The sequence below is a fragment of the Epinephelus moara genome, chromosome 12, assembly GCF_006386435.1.
Source record: "Epinephelus moara isolate mb chromosome 12, YSFRI_EMoa_1.0, whole genome shotgun sequence".
NCBI classification, from domain to species: domain Eukaryota; kingdom Metazoa; phylum Chordata; class Actinopteri; order Perciformes; family Serranidae; genus Epinephelus; species Epinephelus moara.
In genome coordinates this window covers 19181365-19202410 of record NC_065517.1, presented here as the reverse complement: position 1 = coordinate 19202410, position 21046 = coordinate 19181365, and the positions used below count along the sequence as shown (strand labels likewise).

The window sequence follows — 21046 nt, the reverse complement described above, 5'->3', positions numbered from 1 at the left end:
CAACTTTATATTTTAACACAGACATGGTACTGGACAAGCTGAGTTTCTTCATGCTTATAGTAGGTCCTAGAAGATAATGGATTTTATCTATTTAAAAATGATTGCAACCGGGTCCCGTTTAAGATTTAGATTTGTCACCTTACATTCAAAATCACCAGAGACCACAATCAATTTCAAGCTCAGTAAATGTATTTTTGTTTTTTATGTTGAGGCCTTCAAGCTACAGAGACAAAGCGCAACACATCATGTTCTGAAAACCACGCCCAGGGGGTGGAAAACAAACGGTGTCATAATATGTAACTTAGGGCTAGAGCGCTAACAAAATGCCTGTAGCTCAGTAAAAACAGTAGATATCAGCATGTCAAATGATTGTTTTAACACCTTATGTCTACTAGAAAGGAAAAGTTATATTGACAGACTCAATATTGTTGGTCTGTCTCAGTGTCCCTTCTCCTTAAGTTACTAAAGATTCCACTAAATAGCCAATGGTGACATACTCTGATATTTACAGCTGTTTGATTGAATCATCAGGTAAGATCATTAGTTAAGGTGACACAGTTCAAAACCAGGCCTTGCAAAGCTTAGTTAGCTTCAGCCTCTACAGTTTGTCTGGCTAAATTAGCAAAATACTTGCTGCCAAAGATATACTGGGTATCAGGATCCCACGGTTTTCCCATTCTCCTTGCTGATGCCTCATGTCTGTATCCACTTTTTCTTAAAAGCTCAGTTTTTTGGTTTGGCACCTTAGAAAAACTTAGATCTGGGTCCTTTACCCTGTTGGCAGTGCATCCCATCACACAGCAGCTTTAAGGCATTTTTCTGTTGTTTGCTAGCAGATGGAAAAGATAAGGAGGCACCTTTACTCAATATAAAGTCAATGGAGAACAATGGATTGTTTTCCCCTCTGGTGGGGGTGGGACTTAAATGTGCTCTGTCTCTAAAGACTGTATCAAATTTGACAACAGAAATATTCTAAATGTGTCCTTTTGTATTTCTTGTTGGCATTTTTTGCAGTGTATGTGAATGACATCAGCCGACAGGAAGTAAACATGGACCCAAGCTGTTGCCTAGCAATGCAATTCCAGTGAAACGGTCCATAGAGACAAACTATTTTGCCCTTTATCTTTAAGCTAAAGCATGCCAGCTGTGGATGTCTATCTTTTTTTGCACACAATGGTATCCATTGCATCAATTGTGCCTCAGTTGTTCATTAGTTGTCTGGGATTCTCTGAACAACCTCTGTTGCCAAAGTGCAGCACCGATTATGTAAGAGCATATGCTTATATGTGGATGCAAGGGATGTACAATAGCTGCGTCTGCATTCAGTCAGGTACAATGGACTGCTGTGTCCACACAGGCCCATTAAATTTTGTCTGAATGGAAATAGAGTGTCTTTGAGCAGAGCTCTCCCTTCCTGTCGAATGTTTGCCCTGGTTTTCCAGGTTTTGTTCTGCTTGTAGTAAACGCTGCGCGGCCTTGACAAATCGTCTGTGGTTGTATCACAGGCTTAGATATGTTTGTATGCAGTGAGGCTGTACTTTGAGGACTTCTGTTATTGCGGATGGTTCCCCCAGTGCTGCCTCTGACAGCTGTGCTTTTACTGGATGGATGGATGGATGGATGCATGCATGCATGGATGGAAAGAAAGAAAAGAGAGAGAGAGGGTAGTTGACTGGATGGACTGACTACTCACGTACTTTCTGTATCCATCTCTCTTTTTCCCACTTTCAGTCTCAACATCTCATCTCCTCCCACATGCTCTCACATTGAGTGAGGAATCAATCCTTCTCACTTCTATTATATCTCCCTATCAGTCTCTATCGCTCTTCCTGCCACTTCATTCTGGCCATTCTCTACGAACCGAATACGCTTGCTGTGGGCACAAATGAGCGCGTGTCTCTGCAGTCCCACAGCAATCATACCACGTCCTCATTAGGTCTATTCTAGTGGCCCGCCTTATCCTGCTTCATCCCTTTCCTCCTATAATTGGGCAAAAGCCTCTGCCTACCTGTCAGCTAGAGCCCCAATACAAATGCTGCAATTTATTCCTTACTGCCACAGGGTCTATTAGCTGTGTGTAGGTTTTGACAGTGGCCTCAGAGTAACCATGGGTCACTGCTGTCCAGTGTCATTTTCAGTAAATGGTTGGACCCTGTGGAGTCAGATATGGTTCAAACCACCACCACCTTTGCTGCCTTATGGGTAATGGCTGCACTCCACATAGAAAGAAAGGAGGATTAAATGTATACTGTTTGTTTCCCGGCCCTGTAGGTCAAAGTAGAAGATTTTTAGCCTCATTAATACTCTGTTTTTTTACATCATGACTAGTGTTAAAGATAAAGGTTGCTTGTTTGGCGTGGTTCCCTTTACAGATGACCTTGTGAAGGGCTCTCTTCAGAATGTTTTGAGAATGTTCTGGACGAACAGACACATTAAGGATTTGCATTTGCATGCACAACATGTAAATGAAAAATGATTTAAAATACTGTAAATAGCAGGGCTGTATGTTAAGTTTTTGCACACAGCACTGGAGCTACAGAGGTTTAAAGGTTTGCAGCACAGGACACAAAACTATAACATGAGTATAAAAGTATCAAGTAGGCCTAAATATATTGTAGTTTGAAACAAAACAAAAATATTTGTGGGGGAGGTAAAAAGTTGCTTTCCATCTGTTGGCCTTTCAAATGAATCTAGTGCTGGAATATTATTTAAATCATTTTGTTTATTTAGGCTTATCAGAGAGGCCGAGGGATGGAAGGAGCGAGAGACATTTTGTCCGCGTTATATACGTCTTGTATGTGAAGCGTCTGTGTTGTCGCTGCATTTTTTTTAAACACATCTGTCATCTGCATCCAGGCGCTGTCTCCATGTCACAAAATAGACTCCAACGACCAAGAAGAATGGCAACGTGCTATGATCCACCTCACACATAAACTAGCAGCACAGCACTGGATTGCACGTGTGCGGTGCTCATTTCATTCATCTCACAGACTAATTTAGTGTAGCACGTGCAACATACAGACTGAGTCCGTGCCACTCTGCAGTTACACCTCCAAAACACCAGTCAGTGGCGGGTTTTCTGTGAAGTGCTGTAAAGTTTAGTTGATTCAAAACACACCTAAAACACACATTAAACATGGTTTAGTAGAAACAATTTCAAACACAAGTACACAAATTGGCTTCACTATAACTCGCACATTTACAGACAAAGCACTTGTCTTCTGCTCGACACATTTTCCCCACAAATACAACATGCTAATGTTTTTAGCACAAGCCTATGGCATTTTACATTGTATAAATTAGCTTGGCGGCTAGCAGACTTTTCCTCTACTCAAATGAAGCCAGGGACAACAGCAACAGTTAACAAAGGTAACTTTACAAAATTTGGCTCCATCACAACTCACAAGGTTCCCCGACAAAACAACTGTCTTATACTAAACACGTTTTCCAAACAAATACAACATGCTAACGTTTTTAGCACAAGCCTATGGCATTTTACGTTGTATAAATTAGCCTAGCGATGAGCGGAGATTTCCTCTACTCATATGGAGCCAGGACAAATCACACACAAGAATTAAAATGCTAGTTTAGTTTTAGTTTTTACTGCCTTCACAATGTATTGTTTATTATCTGTGAAATAAAAGTAAATAAAAGCTTCGTTTCCACTGAGGGAAATGGTTTTAGCTTACAAAAATAGACAGGAGGTCTGCGATGCAGCAATGGTAGTTGCATTTCTGGGAAGGTTCATGGCTACGGCATAGGGTAAGGCGTAGGCCCTGCGTCAACGCAGAGCTTATGCTGTAGATACACCGTCAATTCAACTCAGAAGTATAAATTCCGCCTTAGTGTTGCAGGAGAACTTGTGAGTAAGTGACTGGGGCGGAGCTGTGCGGAGAGTATGAGAGAGGAAAGATGCATATTGTTATGCGTTATGTAACGCAACTTGACCTTATATTGATATAAATGGTGTTGTCTAAATTTATATCTTGCTTGAAAATATGTCAATGTATCGCACATAGTCATTATATCGCCCAGCTCTAATATGGGGTTTGAGAATATTTTGGTTATCCAATGGTCAACCATGTACAGAATGGTCCTCTTTATTTAGTTAGCTTATTTCAAGTTAATTAAAAAGTTGATCTACTTAAGTGTTCTTTTGTTCTTAAATGTTCTTGTAGTTGATTTAATACCACCCACACCCACCCGCCCCCTCAAAAAAATTTGGATGGATTTGAAGAATCATTAAACCCTTACATTAAATATCTCTTCATTAGCAAAATAAGACAAGCACAAGGCTTTGTGCCAGATTGGGTTTGAAGTGAGGATGCATTTTCACAGTTTCGTTCTTCGGGGAGAACCCTGCTGTTGTGTTTAAGAATGCAACACATGTTGAGTTACATGAGTCTTGAGAACAAGAGGAAATGTTGAAGCAAAATAACCTTCACCTTTACAGTTGTTGTGCTTCTGTATTGTGCTGTCGGCAGAGCTTGTTGATATAATAGAACTAGTTTGTGTGGCAGGAAATTGTGTGCAGCATGTAAACCCAGTCTTACTGTTTGTGGCAAGTATGGTTGATCCTGAAATGGCCTCTACTGTGCTGCTATGTTTATTTATATCAGTGTCACATATGTCATGAAGGCAGAAGCAGTAGATGTAAAATACAGACAGTAGAAAAAAAGCTTTTGTAGAAGCGTTCGTATGTGACGCTCAAGACTAAATACAGTTGTATGAACAAACCGCTTTCATGTCTTAAAAAGTTAAACCTTAAATTAAAGCATGCATGCTGTGAGCCTTTTCATTTATGCAGTAACAACAACTAGCAGGAACATAAAACAAAAACTGGCAGCATAAAAATATTGGCAGCAGTAAGAAGACACATCCCAAAATCTTGATCAAAGAGTCTGTATTGAGGCTCTGTACATAAGTGTCTGATTGCAGTAGTATAATTTGCAGTCCTACAGAGCATGTGCTGTAAACACAACAGAGTAGTGTTAACACACTCTAACACTTAAGCAAATAATCCCCTGTTTATTGAGCTATTGGTGAACTACTTTGGAAATGGTTTTATTTTTCTTGAAAGCCACTCTTACCCAGACCTCAGTCGTGAGCACGCCTGGCTCACCCATTCCCTGTATGACCTGTCACTTCCTCACGGGAAGCAGGAAGCGGCTGAGATGTGTTTCCTGTTGGAATGTGAGACGGCTTTCTCGGCTACAGCAAAGGCTTTCACAGCCCTGTCGGAAAGAAAAAGGAAGGAACAACGTTTCCTTACTATTTAGTCACTGCACATTACAGCCACGTGCATTTAACTTTTACTTTATCCACACCTTAATGCAAGGTATAAACCACTTTAATTCTAGTTTAACTCAAGTGTTTGTTTTTGTCTTTTCCCAGGGTGTCTGCAGGTCCTTAAAAAGTCTTAGAATGTTACATTTTATAACAATGAGGCCTTAAAAGTAATTAAATAGTGACAAATTTGAATTGGCTGTGAGGTCTTAACTACTACAAACTTTTGATCCTATTTAATTGATCCATTTTTTAAATTTCTTTTTCTGAAAATGATTGAAGCCTTTCTATGTAAAAGTCCACAAGTCTAATGTTACGAATCTTTAAAAAACTATAATACTGTCATTTTACTTCACACTTACTTTTACCTGTTGGCAAAATGCAGCTTGACTTAACTCACTCTGATAACCGTATTCCTACATAATACTCACCTCTGCGCAAGACCACATACATTTACTACTTACCTGCAATGCGTGCTTGTGATGCTTGTCCAAAAATCTGTCCTAAATTTGGTCAAAAATTGTCTTGAAAGGATCTTAAAAAGCATTAAATTGAACTATCTGATACCCGTAGACACCCTGTTTTCTCCTCTGATAAAAATGCAAACATTCCCTGTCATGAGACTTGGGTGGTGTATATCTTTTCATACCTTTTTCACCCTATTAAACAGAAAAATGCAACCATACACCTTCAAAATTCAAGTTTTTGTCTTTCACCGAACTTAACTGCCTCGTTAATTCATCGTAAAACACACTTTATTAAAACTCACCAAAGCTGTCTCGGTAAGTCTTTCCAGTGTTCACATAATTACAATCTATGGTTTGGTAAAAAACAACTAAGACTAAAAGCAAAAACACTGATTCACTGAGTCAGATGTGCTAGCTCTACTGCTGTTCTCCCCTGCTGTCTCTCTGCTGCTGCTGGCTGGCTACAGTCCTGTGACGTTATCCCCACCACTCACAGTCGCCATCTTTCTCAGTTCAGCTGCTTGTTTTATCAGCAGAGCCTGACATCTGGTGGCGCATGCTGTGCACTGCATCACCTCAATACAGTGTTGTCTTAATAGTTAATAGAAAGTATCTGTCTCTTTGACAGTATTGAAAATCATACCGCTAGGTTTTGTAGATATCATATCTTGTGCCTCAAAATGAAGGGCTTGACTTGCACATTTCTACAAGTAGGGTTATAATAGAGTTGGTGCTTTTATGCTGCATAGCACTGATTGTGATCCAGGACTGTAACATGCTCATGTTTAACCCAAACAATATGTCATGTGACTGCAGTTGGTTCAGATCGAGGTCGGAACACGTTCTCACCACAAACAAATGGCACCGGAGTTCATTTGTAACCAGACTGAGACCACCTCTTCAAGAAGGTCCCAGTCTGGTTGTTTTGGTGCGCACCTGAGTGTGATTGCTGTGTTCACACCTGCTTAAATAAACTGCACTTAGGGGGCAAACATTCTGATTCTGATTGGCTGAATTGACATTTGAAATGAGAGATCACTGAGAAAGTTTAGAGTGGAGGGATAGTTGTTCTATCCTGCAACCCAGGCCTTGACCCACTGGGGGGACGTGCACCATTGTTTTGCAAAAGCTCTGTTTTTCCTTGTACACACCAAACTGGCGTTCAAGATTCATCCACTGTCGAAATACTTTGGGTAAAGCTTAGTTTTTGAGTGACAAATGCTTTTCATTGTAGATAGAAGGTTGAAATGTAGAGAAAAAGATGCACTTGTAAAGTTAACCTGTTTAATGTTAGCGTACTCTAACATTGAGAGAACAGGTGGGAAGCAGTACGTTTCCTCTGTGGCTTCATTCATATTTCTCCTCCTTGTCATTTTTCATGCGTGTCATTTCTTCGCTGCTGTCCATGTATCTGTCCGCATGTCTCTTCTCCTCTGTCTTGTTGCACAGAAGCCACACATACACAAGTATTGTGGAGTGAGCTGCTCTCAGTTCTCAGTCCTACTCACTCCTCTCCTTACTGCAGTGCTGTAGCAGCCCACGCAGAGCAGCGCCATTTTGGAAATCTGCAGCTCTTTTCTGATGGCTGTAATCCATGTCTTTCTCTCTGTGGCTTCAGAAGTCACCTGTGCTATAAGGCAGCGGATAACAAGACGTCTTCATTCAATCTGTGGACTTCTGCATGAATGAAAATGAACCCTGTGTCACTACTTAATAAACTTTGCATTATAGAATTGAAGTAGAGCGGGTGGGATGTTTAGATATGTTCACGTTTATTTATATATAGCGCCAATAGTTCTTGTATGTGGTCATATAATTTGAGTATGACAAGGTTTCTGCTGCCTCTAACTAGGATGTAATTAACTCTTTAGTTTTAATGACAGGGCTGCAGTTTGGTTTGCTCTCTCACCTCCTCCGTTCCTCTCACTTTTGTTTTCCTTTCTTCCAAAATGTTCCTCTCTTAAATTTCCCATTCTTTAATTCATTTAATTTCTTGCATATCTCTTCCCCATCCTCTCCCTCAACACCCTCTCCTCACTCCCTTTCTTTATCTCTCTACAGTACATCAGCCCCGAGCCACCATGTTAATTACACCACAGTTCTTTTTTCTCTATTATTCACCACTCTGCTATTTCTGTCACCCTCGCTGCTGCGCCTGCTTCTGCTACGTTGCCAGCATTTTGCTAGGGTCTGCAGTGGCTGTTGAAGTGAGGAGGGGGCGTGCGCTGGTGCCCAATTCAAAAACAAATGGCTGTTTAGCGTCATCTGATTGGCACAGATTAGAGGGCTCTTGGTGCTGGTGCAGAGGTGGCTGTTGCAGAGGACCAGGCGGCTTCGTCACTGCTGTCTGAGCACAGCTGACTGAACCATTTGCCTCCAATGTGTTTTTACTATTTTAATGACATTTTGCTCTATTAAATGTAATTGGATGGATGAAGACAGAGTAATGGGTTAGAAGAAGCCAAATCTCACCTGATTAATGGTTTTATTTTTTAACAGTGTCACCTCAGTGCTGAGGTCAGACCAGCCGACAGACTGATGCAACAGCCCTGGAAAAATACTTGTTTCTGAGATGTAGTTATCTGTTAAACAGCTTAGCACTGATGCACAAACCTTCCTAACTATAGTCCAGACATTTCCCCAAAGCTATTTGCATGACAGCTGCCATCATAACAGCTGACCATTAGCCTCTGAGTGACTAGATACTTTTATATACCTTATTGAAGGCAAATTTTGTGGAAGATTTACTGACTGAACATGATGTAATCGGCACAAGCAAATCTTGTCCTTTATCTTTAGTTTAAACAAGTTTAGTTTACTAGTCTTGACAAGTTCTCTGTGTTAGTGTTGTTAAAAATACTGATTTATCCATCGATTCTGAATATTTGAAATGGTTTTAACCCTTTGAAATCTTGTGCTGCTTTCAGACGTCTTTTGAAAGTATATAAACCTTTGAAACCTGAGCAAATTGATGTGATTTCTTTAAAAAACATGGGAAAAAGGCAAAGAGCAACTTGGTAAGAAATGTACCACAAATTGGAAAAAATAATGGGAAAATTTATATTTATAATTATTATTATTACATATTTAAAATTATGGTACAGAATTTTTATGCACCTTTTCCAGCTCATTTCCTCCTAATGTTTTTTTTTTTTTTTTAACTTTCTCTTTTCTACAAATTTTCTTGTTTTTTATTTTCTCTTTTCACTAATTTCTTGCAAATGTTTTGGGTCATTTCTTCTTTTATTGCTTCCCATGTTTTTGAAAGAAATTAAGCCAATTTGCTCAGGTTTCAAAGGCTTCATATTCATTTTCCCTTAGTATTTGATACTATCTATACTACTTTCTCACACTCTACTCTCTCTGACAGTGAGTTGACGCACAAGCACATATTTTGTGGTTGAACAAATGTTTTATTACTATGATTAAAACTTGAAACCATTTTTTCCATGGAAGTATGAGTAAAAAGTCTCCCCTTTAAAAATAACTCAAATAAAGGTCAGACTCTCAATCCAGTTGCATTTTTTCAATGTTATACAAAACCAAATGTACACTTTACGATAATCGTCAGTGTTCATATCACGGTATACCTTGAAATCCGTATATCGCTGCAACCCTACTGCAGGAAGAATATTGTTCTTATTAATGCAAAAAAGGCTTTAATTATTGTTGTTTACTTCAGTCATTCTGCTGCTCTCTGCGACTAACCAAGAAAATTCATTGTGTGATAGCCTTTGTATGTTTATCTTTTAATATCAATTTTAAATTTTGTGCCCTCACTGTCAGTTTTTACTTGCGGTATCAAAATTGGTCACGAATATTGATATTTTTCAAGGTATTGTATTGAAGTTAGAAATTGTAGTATCGTGACAACTCTACTCTGTATACGCTGCCAACTCATGTCTTTATTTATTTGAACTTTTTTTCACTTTCCTATAACTTTTTTGCCAGTGTTGCTCCAATACTAATATTGAGTGTCAACTTAGTGCATCACACATGCCATGCACCTACTGCCAAATCACAGAGAGCCTGAGGAGCCGGAACGGTGTTATTTTTAGGCACTGAAGAAGAGCTATGGTAAATGGGTTGGAACCTCTCAGACAGGACCCTTGTTCGGTCCGGGTGTCTCTGAGTGCATGTGTGTGTTCTCCTGTTTACTTATTTATTGTTTCATGGAGACACCCAGGAGTGAACAAGGTGTGACAGCATGCCTGTTGCAGTAAATGTCAGCAAGTGCCTAGGTGTTAGGGGAAGAAACAAGCGCTAGTCAGGTAGGGCTGGGTCGATGGACGATGCTAGTTTCATGATGGCTGACAGTCATCGATCACTGAGCCCAAGATTGTGATTTAGTAGTTGTGATCAATAGTGGAGACAGTTCAGTGAGATTCAGGACAGGAAATATCTAAATAGCAAGAGCAGTGATGGACAGCACGGCTCAACAGGCAGGAAACAAGAGCGCAAAAAACTTCAACAAAACAGCTGTTTGACAAGCCACTCAGGAAAGTGTAAAGTTAAAACAAGTCAGCAACCTCTGTTCTGCACCACAGTTTTTTCTAAAATCAAAACAAATAAAACATGCAGTCCTTAACCAGCAGGCCTCAAGAAACAGGCACCTCTCAGGCGGGTTAGTAATGAGATGCGTCATACCTGCAGTTTGAATAAAATTAGACGAGTGGAGCAGCAGTTATGACTTTTCAGTGTTTGGAAATTTGACCTTAATACCACTCCAGTCAGGCCAATTATAGGATTGCATAAAAGTGTGTCATCCTTCTAGCTTTTGGCAAAATGTGACCAGTGATGTAAACCTCACATTTTAGCTGAGGCAATTTATTATTATTATTTTTTTTGGCAAGGACGTTTTCTAACCACTAGTGTGGTGCAGGAAATGTTTGAACTTGTGCTGTACCTCATCAGGCCATTTAGCTGCCACCTGTCTTGTGTCATGGATGGGTGGACGGCCTGAACTAAATGTGCTTGTGATTAATGGGGTTTCTTCAGCAGAATAACATGGAACATTAAAATGTGCGTCTCATCATCCTAAACTGAACATGCACATATGCACAGTCCATGTACTGTAAAATCAGGGCTCTGGACGCCAACACAAATTAATGTCAGTCAGATCAAAGAGGACCTCACAGTCACCAGTGGAACATGTTTGTTCTACATCTGACCAGTAAAATATTTCATGCTCAAATTAACCAGTGCAGCCTAAATGTGGAGCCAGCTGTGTCACCAGTATTATTGGGAAAAGCAGTGGAGGCACCCTAAGGACGTGCCCACACTCCTCCATGTTATCGGTCAAAAATAAAAGTAACATGTCAAACATGCATAACTCAAAGATCTAACATGAGATGGACAGTGATACTTTCAGTTGTGAAGTAACATAGTTACATCACTATTATCAGTCTAAAAATAACACATCAGCCTGCAGGGAAAAATCACTCTACCTATCTACCAACCCCCACCCTCCCAAAATCCTCTCTGCTTGCCATAAATAATAAATCAGCCCGTTAGGAGGGCAATTGGCTGTATGGACCTGATTCATCAGAGCTCACGCGACCCAGATACCACCGTTCTGTGTGAACGGTTAAAAGCCAGTGTGATGGTGAAGAGCACAGTAGCTCAATAGTTCATATGGGATTTGATTGGATACAGATCAACAGTGGTTACAAGTTTAGTTCAATGATGATTGAACTGGTGTTGCCAAACCAACAGGAACACATGTCAGTGTTAAACAAACAAAGCTGTTCACATCAACATGTCACAAAGGTGTTATGTAATGCTTATTGGATTGGACTGCTAGACAGATATCCCTGTTGTATTGTCAAAATGCTGCATGTTTTTCATTTGAATTAATACTGTATTTAGTAAATAATTGGGCAGCGGCTATTGATTATTATCCTCCTGAGACCTGAACAAGTTTGGTATACATTTTGAATTCCTCCTAGCTATTTGGGATCAGTAGGACTCGATGGGTATAAAAACGAAACATTGGCAACGATAATTAAGTCCCAATGTCCTCAAACGAGTACTTCCTAATTAACAGTGTCTTAGCTTGTTACTGTTACTAAAATTGGTCAAATGTGTTGCCATATCAAACTACAAACATTATTAATTATAAATAAACAAGTTTCAACCATAAAATGTGATCAGGTTTTGCTCCTTGCCTACTTTTGTGTCGGGATCAGCTGCAGACTGACTTGGCAGAGATGGCTGCCGTCTTGTTTTTACATGGAATAGTGTATTGTGCTCTTACTACCACTAGATGGCACAAAAAAGTGTCCACAAACGAGGACAACAGGTCTAAGTTTAAGTAGAATTAAGTATAAGGTGAAGTAAACCCGAAATGTGATGTCCTCGTATGAGGACACAGGGTCTATTCTACCGATTATTCCAATAAATCAAGTAATTAGATAAGAATACTTTATTAAAGATCAATACAAAATATACAAAAGAGAAAATAAGAAAGGTCTCCTATATGTCCTCTCATGCAAGTGCAGAACATGCATACTTTTTAGCTGTTAGTTTGGTGTGTTCATGTGCAACTTTTTGGCCAAGACGCAGTGATGTGAGGCGACACAGCAGTGGGCTGTCGTCGCCACTAGTTCTCTGATGTCGGTTTTGTGTGTCTGGGCCTTTCTGCTGAGATGCTGAAGCATTGACGTCATACTGTGTTGGTAGGCTAGTTTGGTTTTTCAAAAGTTGCCATAGAGTATCTTTTTTTTCATCTTGAAATGTCCCCAAACTTTGTACACTTTTGTTTTCTCTGGACTGTTGCTTGACTTCACCCCTTCCTGTTTTCTCTCTCTTCCTCCATTTTGCAATTCTGCACCATCAAACCTGTCTACAACATCAGTGCCTTGTGTGACGGTAGTAAATATCAGTGTGAAATTTATTTTGCTGTATATAGTTACATGGATTAAACAAAGTTAGTTTTAGTAATCGAGTTACTCAGATTTGCATGTATTTCACATGTGCTTCAACTTCACAGTATGAATCTATTTCAATGAGGAGAGACAGAAGATTGAAGTGAAGATAATATTTAATACAGAATATGAGTATACAGATTAACAGATGATTTGTGCTGGTTGAGATTTAACAGAAGTCTTTGGCGCTTGGACACCAAAGGAAGTTGTTTTGTGATCGAGGGACATCTGAGCGGCAGCAGGATAAATTCCTCATGGAGTCCAGACACTGGTGGTGATGGTGGCTGATGACTCTGAGGCTGATGGCTGCTGAGGCTGATGAGGCTGATGAATCCGTTACCATATTTAAAATGAGGAGCAGTAAGACGAAAGGCTGACAGAGAAGGTGTGTCGCTGTGCTATTGGTTGATTGTGAATCAGCTGATGACTCAGTTGACCTACCCAAACAATGACACCTAGAGATAGTGGGTGAGCATACGTGCAAGGAGTGAATTGCAGGTTGAGAAAGAAACGAACAGCCTGAGCATGAAATGTATTGTCCTCCTGACTGAACTTTCGCCAGAGCTTCAATTGTTTCATCCTGATAAAGGAATGTGGATGTGTATTGACTAGAAAAACATCTCATTTCATCATGGCGGTAGAGAGGAGAGGAAACAAAAGTGTTGGACCCCTGAGACACAGTTGAAGGAAGGCAAGGAAGTGCGTGTTATGTCATATGCGTGAGGGCAAAGCAGGTATTGTTGTCTTGCTGTGGAAATGGTTTGTGGCTTTGAATAAACTGCACTGCTGAGCAGAAGAAGCAGTCATACATGTGATGCTGTGGTAAACTACCTCTTCCGGTATATATGCTCAGTGTACTTGTATAATAAGAAGTCTTTTCAACAGTTCTGCTGTGGGAACAAACATTGACACACTTGCATGTAGGGGGTGTATGACGGCCATGCTATTTGTGTCATCGTTGCACGCTGTGGACCGAAAAACAAAGTGGCACTTAGCCTTAGTCACTCTCTCCTCTAAACCCCCGTACTATCCCCCCACCCCTTCATTTCCTATCACTCCTATCTCTTCTTTTCCCCACAGACGGAGGCATCATCATAGCTGTTAATCCAGAGGGATGGAGTGAGGAGTGTTTGAACAGAGTGTTAACAAGTTCACTGACATGGGACACCGAAAAGTATTGAAAACTGTGTGTTCTCAAGCCAGCAAGAACAAAATGTTACATTACTGTTTCAGGTCAGGGCAGATGTATTTAACAAAAATACATTTTATACATTGGAGACACTGTTTTTGTTTTTGATATATGCTTTATACAGCCAATCGAGTACATGTCTGGTCCTTTACTTACCTGAGGTGGATCTGACTGTTGTCACTTGATGGATTTTCACAGCTCATCACATCTATCATGATTCAGAATAAAACAGACTTTATTTAGTCAGGATGAAACAGTTTGAGGTTGATTCTGGCAGCGTTGGACTTTTTTCATCTTCTTTTTATCTTTTTAGGTGCTTTGTCTGAACAAGAGATCCAGCTACCCACAGTCAAAGGAGAGCAGCTGTTTTTGTGTCAAGGCCAGGTAAGAGTATTTTCATAAAGCATCCGCATATGCCAGCTTTGGTAACAAACAACAAAAAAAACAAGACAAAAAGAGGAGTTCAGTAAATTATGAGTCACAATGAAATTAATGCAAGTGTCAATGGAGTCATGAAGAAATGAGTTCCAAGTATGGAAATGAGATGTTATATATTTTTGACTGAGGACTTAAAATGGAGACAGAGCCTTCATATGGATTGTAAAGGCCCTGACTGCAGCTCTTTGCTACTCACTGGTGTCGAGCTAACCGTGCCCGTGGGTATTACTGCTGCTGTTTGAGGTATTCAGAATAAATATGTTTGACATTAAATCTGTTGGCGGTCATTGTTCAGTATGAAGGGTCACAACAGGTATCAAACTTAAAGTATACATATGACAGGGAACAAAGCAAGAAACCCAATCACAGTCCTCCCCATTCCACCAACCCCTATTAACAGCCGGAATATTGTCAACAGGACAGTCCTCCTTATCCTGAATAGTACAAAAAATGACAGATGAGCTGAAAGTCAGGCTCAATATTAAAAGCGAGGGGGAGAGATGCCTGTGCAAAAGGCAGGTTCAGAATGATGAGGCACTTTATCAGAGTATACACTGACAGAAAGCACCAAGAACAAAAGACAAACACAAAATCTTAAGATAAACTGACAGCTCTGGAAGTATTTCAGAAAGGAGCCCCAAACCTTTTGGTATTTTATATCTGAGATACAAATTGAGTAGCTGATCTTTTCAAGACTAAGGCAGGACATAATGTCCCTCAGTCGCTGGGCATGTGTGGGCAGGGCAGCATCCCTCCATCTGATTAGAGCTGCCTGTCTGGCCAGCGGAGAGGCAAATGATAGTGTACAGCATTGGATTGGAGTCAGGTGTACACCATCCTCTGTGGTAGTGCCAGAGACAGTGACCAGAGGGTTGGGTTGCAAGACAAAGTTGAGGATGGATGATAGGGTTTGGAAAACATCCCTCCAGTATTTTTAAGGCTCAAACACATCCAGTACAGCCTCATTTCTACCAAACACTTTCGGCATGGTACCTCTGGAACCAAAAGTAACCCTTCAGACATGGTACCTAGACCCTAGCGTTTCCACTGCAAACAGTACTCTTAAATGTGGGCGGGGTTGTTGTCACTCACTGCTCCGTCCAGCACTCACTGTATTTCCCGGTTACCTGGTTTAGTTACGCCCCAACATTTTCTGAACAAATTAAAACAGGCTGCAGTGAGAGTCTCTCCCCATGGGATATTACAAAATAGCAGGTTTGTGCATTTAGTCCTTCTGAGGCAAGCTCAGGGGTTTAGTGTTGCCGTAGCCCTCAGGAACAATGCTCCGCGATGCTTTTTTTTTTACTCCAAGTGAGGATTAGAATATATGCCATTCACATAACCCGGTCCAAATAAACATATATAAACACTGGAAGATCCACTCATTACTAAAAGTGTATGTCATATAAAAACTAAAGTAATGGTCAAAGTTGTCACAGTGAAATTTAAGGTGTGTTGATTGAGTCACATCGTCAACTCATGCATTGAGTAACATTACAAGTTAACGTTCCACCAGTCACAGCTCAGCCCTGAGCAGAGTGACCGTCCTCTATTGACCAATCAACAGACTGCAGTGTTCAAAGCTCCACCTTTTAGCACCAGATCTGTGTGCTAGGTACCCCAACAGAGGGGAGACCACAACTGGGGACGGTATGGAACGGTTCCATTGGTACCATCCACAACTTTTCACAGTGGAAACAGAAAAAAAGTGTACTGAACTGAACTGAACTGTACTGCTCGGTGGAAACAGGGCTATAGATGGTGGATACCAAATGTTTGTGCGACGGGTTTGAGCAAAGAATATCATCAGCGGTGTTCATATCGGGCGGTTCAGGGAAGCTTGATATCTGAGAGTGAAGAAAATGTCTGGTTTGCAAGTACCTGAAAAAACTGATATTTGGTAGGTTGAACTTTGCAGAGAGCTGTTCAAATGACACAGAACAGCTACACATTAAAAGGTATTTGAAGTGCACCAAGCTTTGTATATAAGTGCAGGGTCAAGTAAAGCAGGCTGGAAAAGGTTTTTAAGGATAGGACCAGTTTTTAGGTCTTTTATAGTGATGTTTAAACCTTATCAAAACCTTTTAGGTACCTGGAACAAGAACAAAATTCAAATATTCCACTATTAAGTGACAGCTACTCATTGTAACCATCGTTACCACACACACACACACACACACACACACACCTCTCATCACTCGGTCAAATTTCTATGCTCATCTCCTCTCTGCCTCCATTGCCATCCTGTGATAGCCAGGGATAGGGGAGTGAACGTTGTAGAACGCCTTCGCAATTTCACACTCGAGAGAAAAAGACAACATCGGCAGACTTCAGAGCACCCAAAAAGCCCCTTTTTACGTCTCAGTGAGCCGGAGAGGAGACCCCACCCCACTGCCGAGCTCTGCAGAGGGAGAAAAAAAACAGCCGGGCACGTTTATCTTTCCACACAATTACAATTTCACTTTGAAATGCTCTGAGCTGAAACTCCAACACATTGGACTGCCTGCTGCCTGGCAACTTTCAAAGAGAATAATGTTTGATTTATTTATTTTTTTCTCGCCTTATCTTCCCTCTGTGTCTCGGCCTGCCATTTCCTCATCTACACACAGACAAGCTGAGATTAAAAAGCTGTTTGGCTTTCAAATGGCTATGTAGAACACCGGGCCACTACCGTTACATTCTGACACACGAGAGCTTTAGAGTACCTGCAGCTCGTTTAATATGTTTATTTTGGGAATGTCTTTGGTGCAGAGCAGTCGTCGCTGATGTTTTTGTGAACTGCAATTCCCAGACAAACACTTAAAACTCTCATTACTACTGTGGAACATTTTGCAAGTAGTTTATATTCAGTCACATTTGAATATGACTGAAGAGTTTGATGCTTCCCGTACAAAGTTTATAACCAACTGCAAAGTGAGACACTAATGACACTGAGCCTGGGAAAGACGATGGTGAGAAAATAATAATGTGATGCAACATTTGTCATCATCTGGGTCCTTTGAGTGTACTTGTGTGTGAGACAGAGAAAGAGACTAAATGCCTGAGTCATTAACTGGAATTTGTCCATGTTTTTTTGTTCCTAAGGCTCTTTGTATTACCTGCAGTGGCTCTACTCCCACACACACACACACACACACACACACAGACACACATAGATGCATGTCTTGCCTTAACGGTCACACCTATGCCCAGCAGCATCTTGGCAGCAGGTGTTTTAGAGGACATGCTGTCAAAGTTTTAGTCAGTGACGCTCTCTCTTTCTGATTTTTTTTATAATTGCCATTTCCCCACATACAGCCTCTGTCACACCCCCAGCCACCCAAGAAGGGGGATCTCTTTTTGAATTTCCTCTTGAGAGGTTCCTTCCTTTATTTTTTATTTTTTTGTCTAAAGGATCTTACTTCCTCCTCCTTGTCGTCTTAGAGAGCATGGGCTGGGTCTCAAACAGTCATGTGTTGTCTGGATTTACAGAAAACATGCCGTGACTTGACTCGACTCACCAGTTGGTGTGGTAATGATGTGTGTCAGGGAAACAGGTGTATAATTGTCATAGATTTGGTAATATAAAAAGCAGCACGATTGAAACTTCGTTGACAGTTTTTATTATTTTCTCTTCTTTTGTTTCTTTAAATGTCCTTTTTTTTGTTTCCTGCCTCCAAACTTCTGTCATTAAAGGACTGCTGTGTGATTGCAAGGTGGTGATCGTCACTAACTACAGCTCTGAAAAAAAACTGTCTGTATTCTTCCACTACAATACAGGCTGATTAATGAATACCAAACACTAAGCACTCTGCAATTGTCTGAAAATATTAACCAGCTCCAAATTACAGTATTTTTGAGAATGGGGACAGGAAATAGAGGATAGCCTACAGCATTTCAAGGTCTCTGCACCTGAACTACACACACACACACACACACACACACACACACACACACACACACACACACACACACACACACACACACATGCACACTCACACTCACACTCACAAAATCTTCTGCTCAACTTTTTGTGCCCTCTCTTTTCAAGTCTATCTATGACTGTGTCTCCTTTCATTGTTCGGCACTGGCCTCTTTCAGCCAGTTAGTCAGTCAGTTCGTCTGCTCTGTAATTTTCAGGTGTGTGTGACTCACGGTGCACTAGAGCAGATTCACAGTCACACGGTACTGACACACCTGTGCTGCTCGACAACAACCTTGCTCTGTAGCAGCCAGAAACATGTTAATCAAGTGTAAGCACATACTGTGGTTTAAATATTTTCATGTCAATGTTGTAAAAATCATGACACCCTCATGACATTTCACTCATTGGTGAATCATTAAAATCAGACTTAATTTATATAGCACCTCTCATACAGTCATACAGCCCAAAGTGCTCCACAGAGCAGGTGTAAAACAGCACAGAAAAAGTAACAAGTGAATAGCTAGACATTACAACAATAAACGATAAAATAGTTAAAATAAATAACATTTAAAAGAACAAATAAGTTAAAAAAAAAAAGTCGAAAATGCCAAAGATGACTTTAAAACAAGGGCAATAAATGACGAGGAGTATAAAGTAAAAGCCAAGCTAAAAAGATATGTCTTAAAGGGATAGTGCGCCCAAAAATGAAAATTCAGCCATTATCTACTCACCCATATGCCGAGGGAGGCTCAGGTGAAGTTTTAGAGTCCTCACATCCCTTGCAGAGATCCCAGGGGAGAGTGGGTAGCAACACAACTCCACCTAATGCAGGCTGACGGTGCCCCAGATTCAAACGTCCAAAAACATATAATTGAAACCACAAAATATCTCCATACTGCTCGTCCGTAGTGATCTAAGTGTCGTGAGGCACAGAGAGGCAGTTAGAGCTACAAGCTACAATGAGGCTAAAAACAGAGTTCAAATGACGTTTTTCCATAAAAACAGAGTTCAAATGACGTTTTTCCAAACAACTTTTTATGTCGGGGCTTCAGGACACTTGGGCTGCATAGTTTCTTATAATTTCATAAAAATAAACTGATATGCAACTATAAATTCATTAACAGGCTCTTGGAAAGGAGCTGTGTAATTTTGTTCCACCTGTTTCGCATATTGAGAGGTTGTTCAGTCGGTACACTTAAAGTCCATATGTACATGGGTATTTTTGAAGACCGTAATTATGCCCCCTTTGCTGTATAAAAAAAACAAAACAAAACAAAACAAAAAAAAAATCCCGTCCACACATGCAGTGTTACAAAAAATCTGTCAAAATGAAAACACATAAACACAACTGAAACACTTTCAAGAAAATGCCAAACCAACAGACAGTGATATAACTTTAACCCTAAAGCCAGACGAAGAAGACGATGAAAAAGAAGAAGTTTGCCATTTGGAAACCTGAAAAAAGCTAGCACAGGAAGGGTATCTGGAGCAGGGATCTAGGTAGTGCATTCTGAAGCCTTTGTTCCTCAATATAGTGGAAGAATAAGTGTACATGTATGTGTAAACATGTAAAGACTTCTGTTAGCAAGGTTAGAACCAGCACTATTTTGGCCATGTCTGCCAATGCATGAAATGTTGCCTCATTTGTGAAGCTTCACAAAGGAGATAACAGCGTACACTCTCACTTCTCAAGCCAAAACCTCCCTGTCTACATGTCAGAAAATTGAAAACAAGTCTCTGATGTCACCCTTGATGGAGTTTTCCAGAAGCTCTGTTTTCAGCAGTGTTTGGTGTTTTACTCAAAAACAGAATGCATTACTTAACTTTATTTCTCCGTGTAGAAAATAATTTGTAACCCTACTTGTTATATTACTTTTGCATTACTCTGCATTATCACCTCAGATGCATTGCCACGTGGCTAATTACAAGTTAACAATATAACATTAAACCTCACATATGCCCACATATCAGCACAAAACGAGGCTCAGGAGAATCAAGACGGCACTGTTGTAGGTTTTAACAACCTAAAAATAAAACTATCAGAGGTTGGCGTTCCTAACACTGCCTAGAACAAATACTAATTGCCTCAAAATAATACATCAACAGGCCTAAATAAAATAAGAGACCAGCTATACTAACGCCATTAGATGATGACAGACCTGAAAGGGAAAACACATTTAAATGATATATGACCTGATGTAACAGGCCACACACACTCAAACAAACTCACTCGACTTGCTCATTCAGCAAAACCATGGCTTTCTAGCAGACTAGTCCTGATTATGTGACGGGTTTATCACTTATGTTTATTTTATTTAATAAGGGACAGTGCACATTAATTAACATGATCACTTAAGTCACGTAAATGTGCCAGATTTAGCCATACAGGCTAATTTTCATCTGCAGTCCCTGGCAGGTTGATGGTATATACATATATATATGAACAGGCATTAAAATAACGTACAGAAGTACAAAAGCACATAAGCTCAGAGCAAGTACATAACCACAGACAAAAGCACATAACAAAGCACATAGCAGAAACGGCAAGATTTAAAGCCTATTAATAAAGTAACCTAACCATATAACAAAAACATTAAAAACTTACTATACAAAAGTAGAACATAACACAGACCAAAACACACAGCCAAAAAGAGACACACAAATTCGCAAAGCAAATCACATAGACAAAAGCCACAGCACATGAGCACAATTAGCAAGACAGTGAGAGAACGTACTATACAGAGCAGCTAAGTCCTAAAATATATTGTGAAAAATGAGGACATAGCCACTAATTCAGATCATGATAACAGGTTTGGTTGTCCAATAACCACTGTTT

At 40.2% G+C, this 21046-nt stretch overlaps 1 protein-coding gene across 13 annotated transcripts in view; it reads left to right on the top strand.

The window, feature by feature from the left end:
* The window catches only part of sipa1l1 (signal-induced proliferation-associated 1 like 1), a 127305-nt gene that overhangs the window by 42608 nt on the left and 63651 nt on the right, over positions 1–21046 (top strand). For 10 of the 13 annotated variants that reach the window (XR_007570769.1, XM_050057590.1, XM_050057592.1 and 7 more), the window contains one exon: positions 14182–14252. The gene's annotated coding sequence lies outside the window, so the exon portion shown is untranslated. Of the gene's footprint in view, positions 1–13759; positions 13913–14181; positions 14253–21046 lie in introns of all 13 variants that reach the window. The other 3 variants (XM_050057586.1, XM_050057588.1, XM_050057587.1) reach the window with 1 other exon arrangement.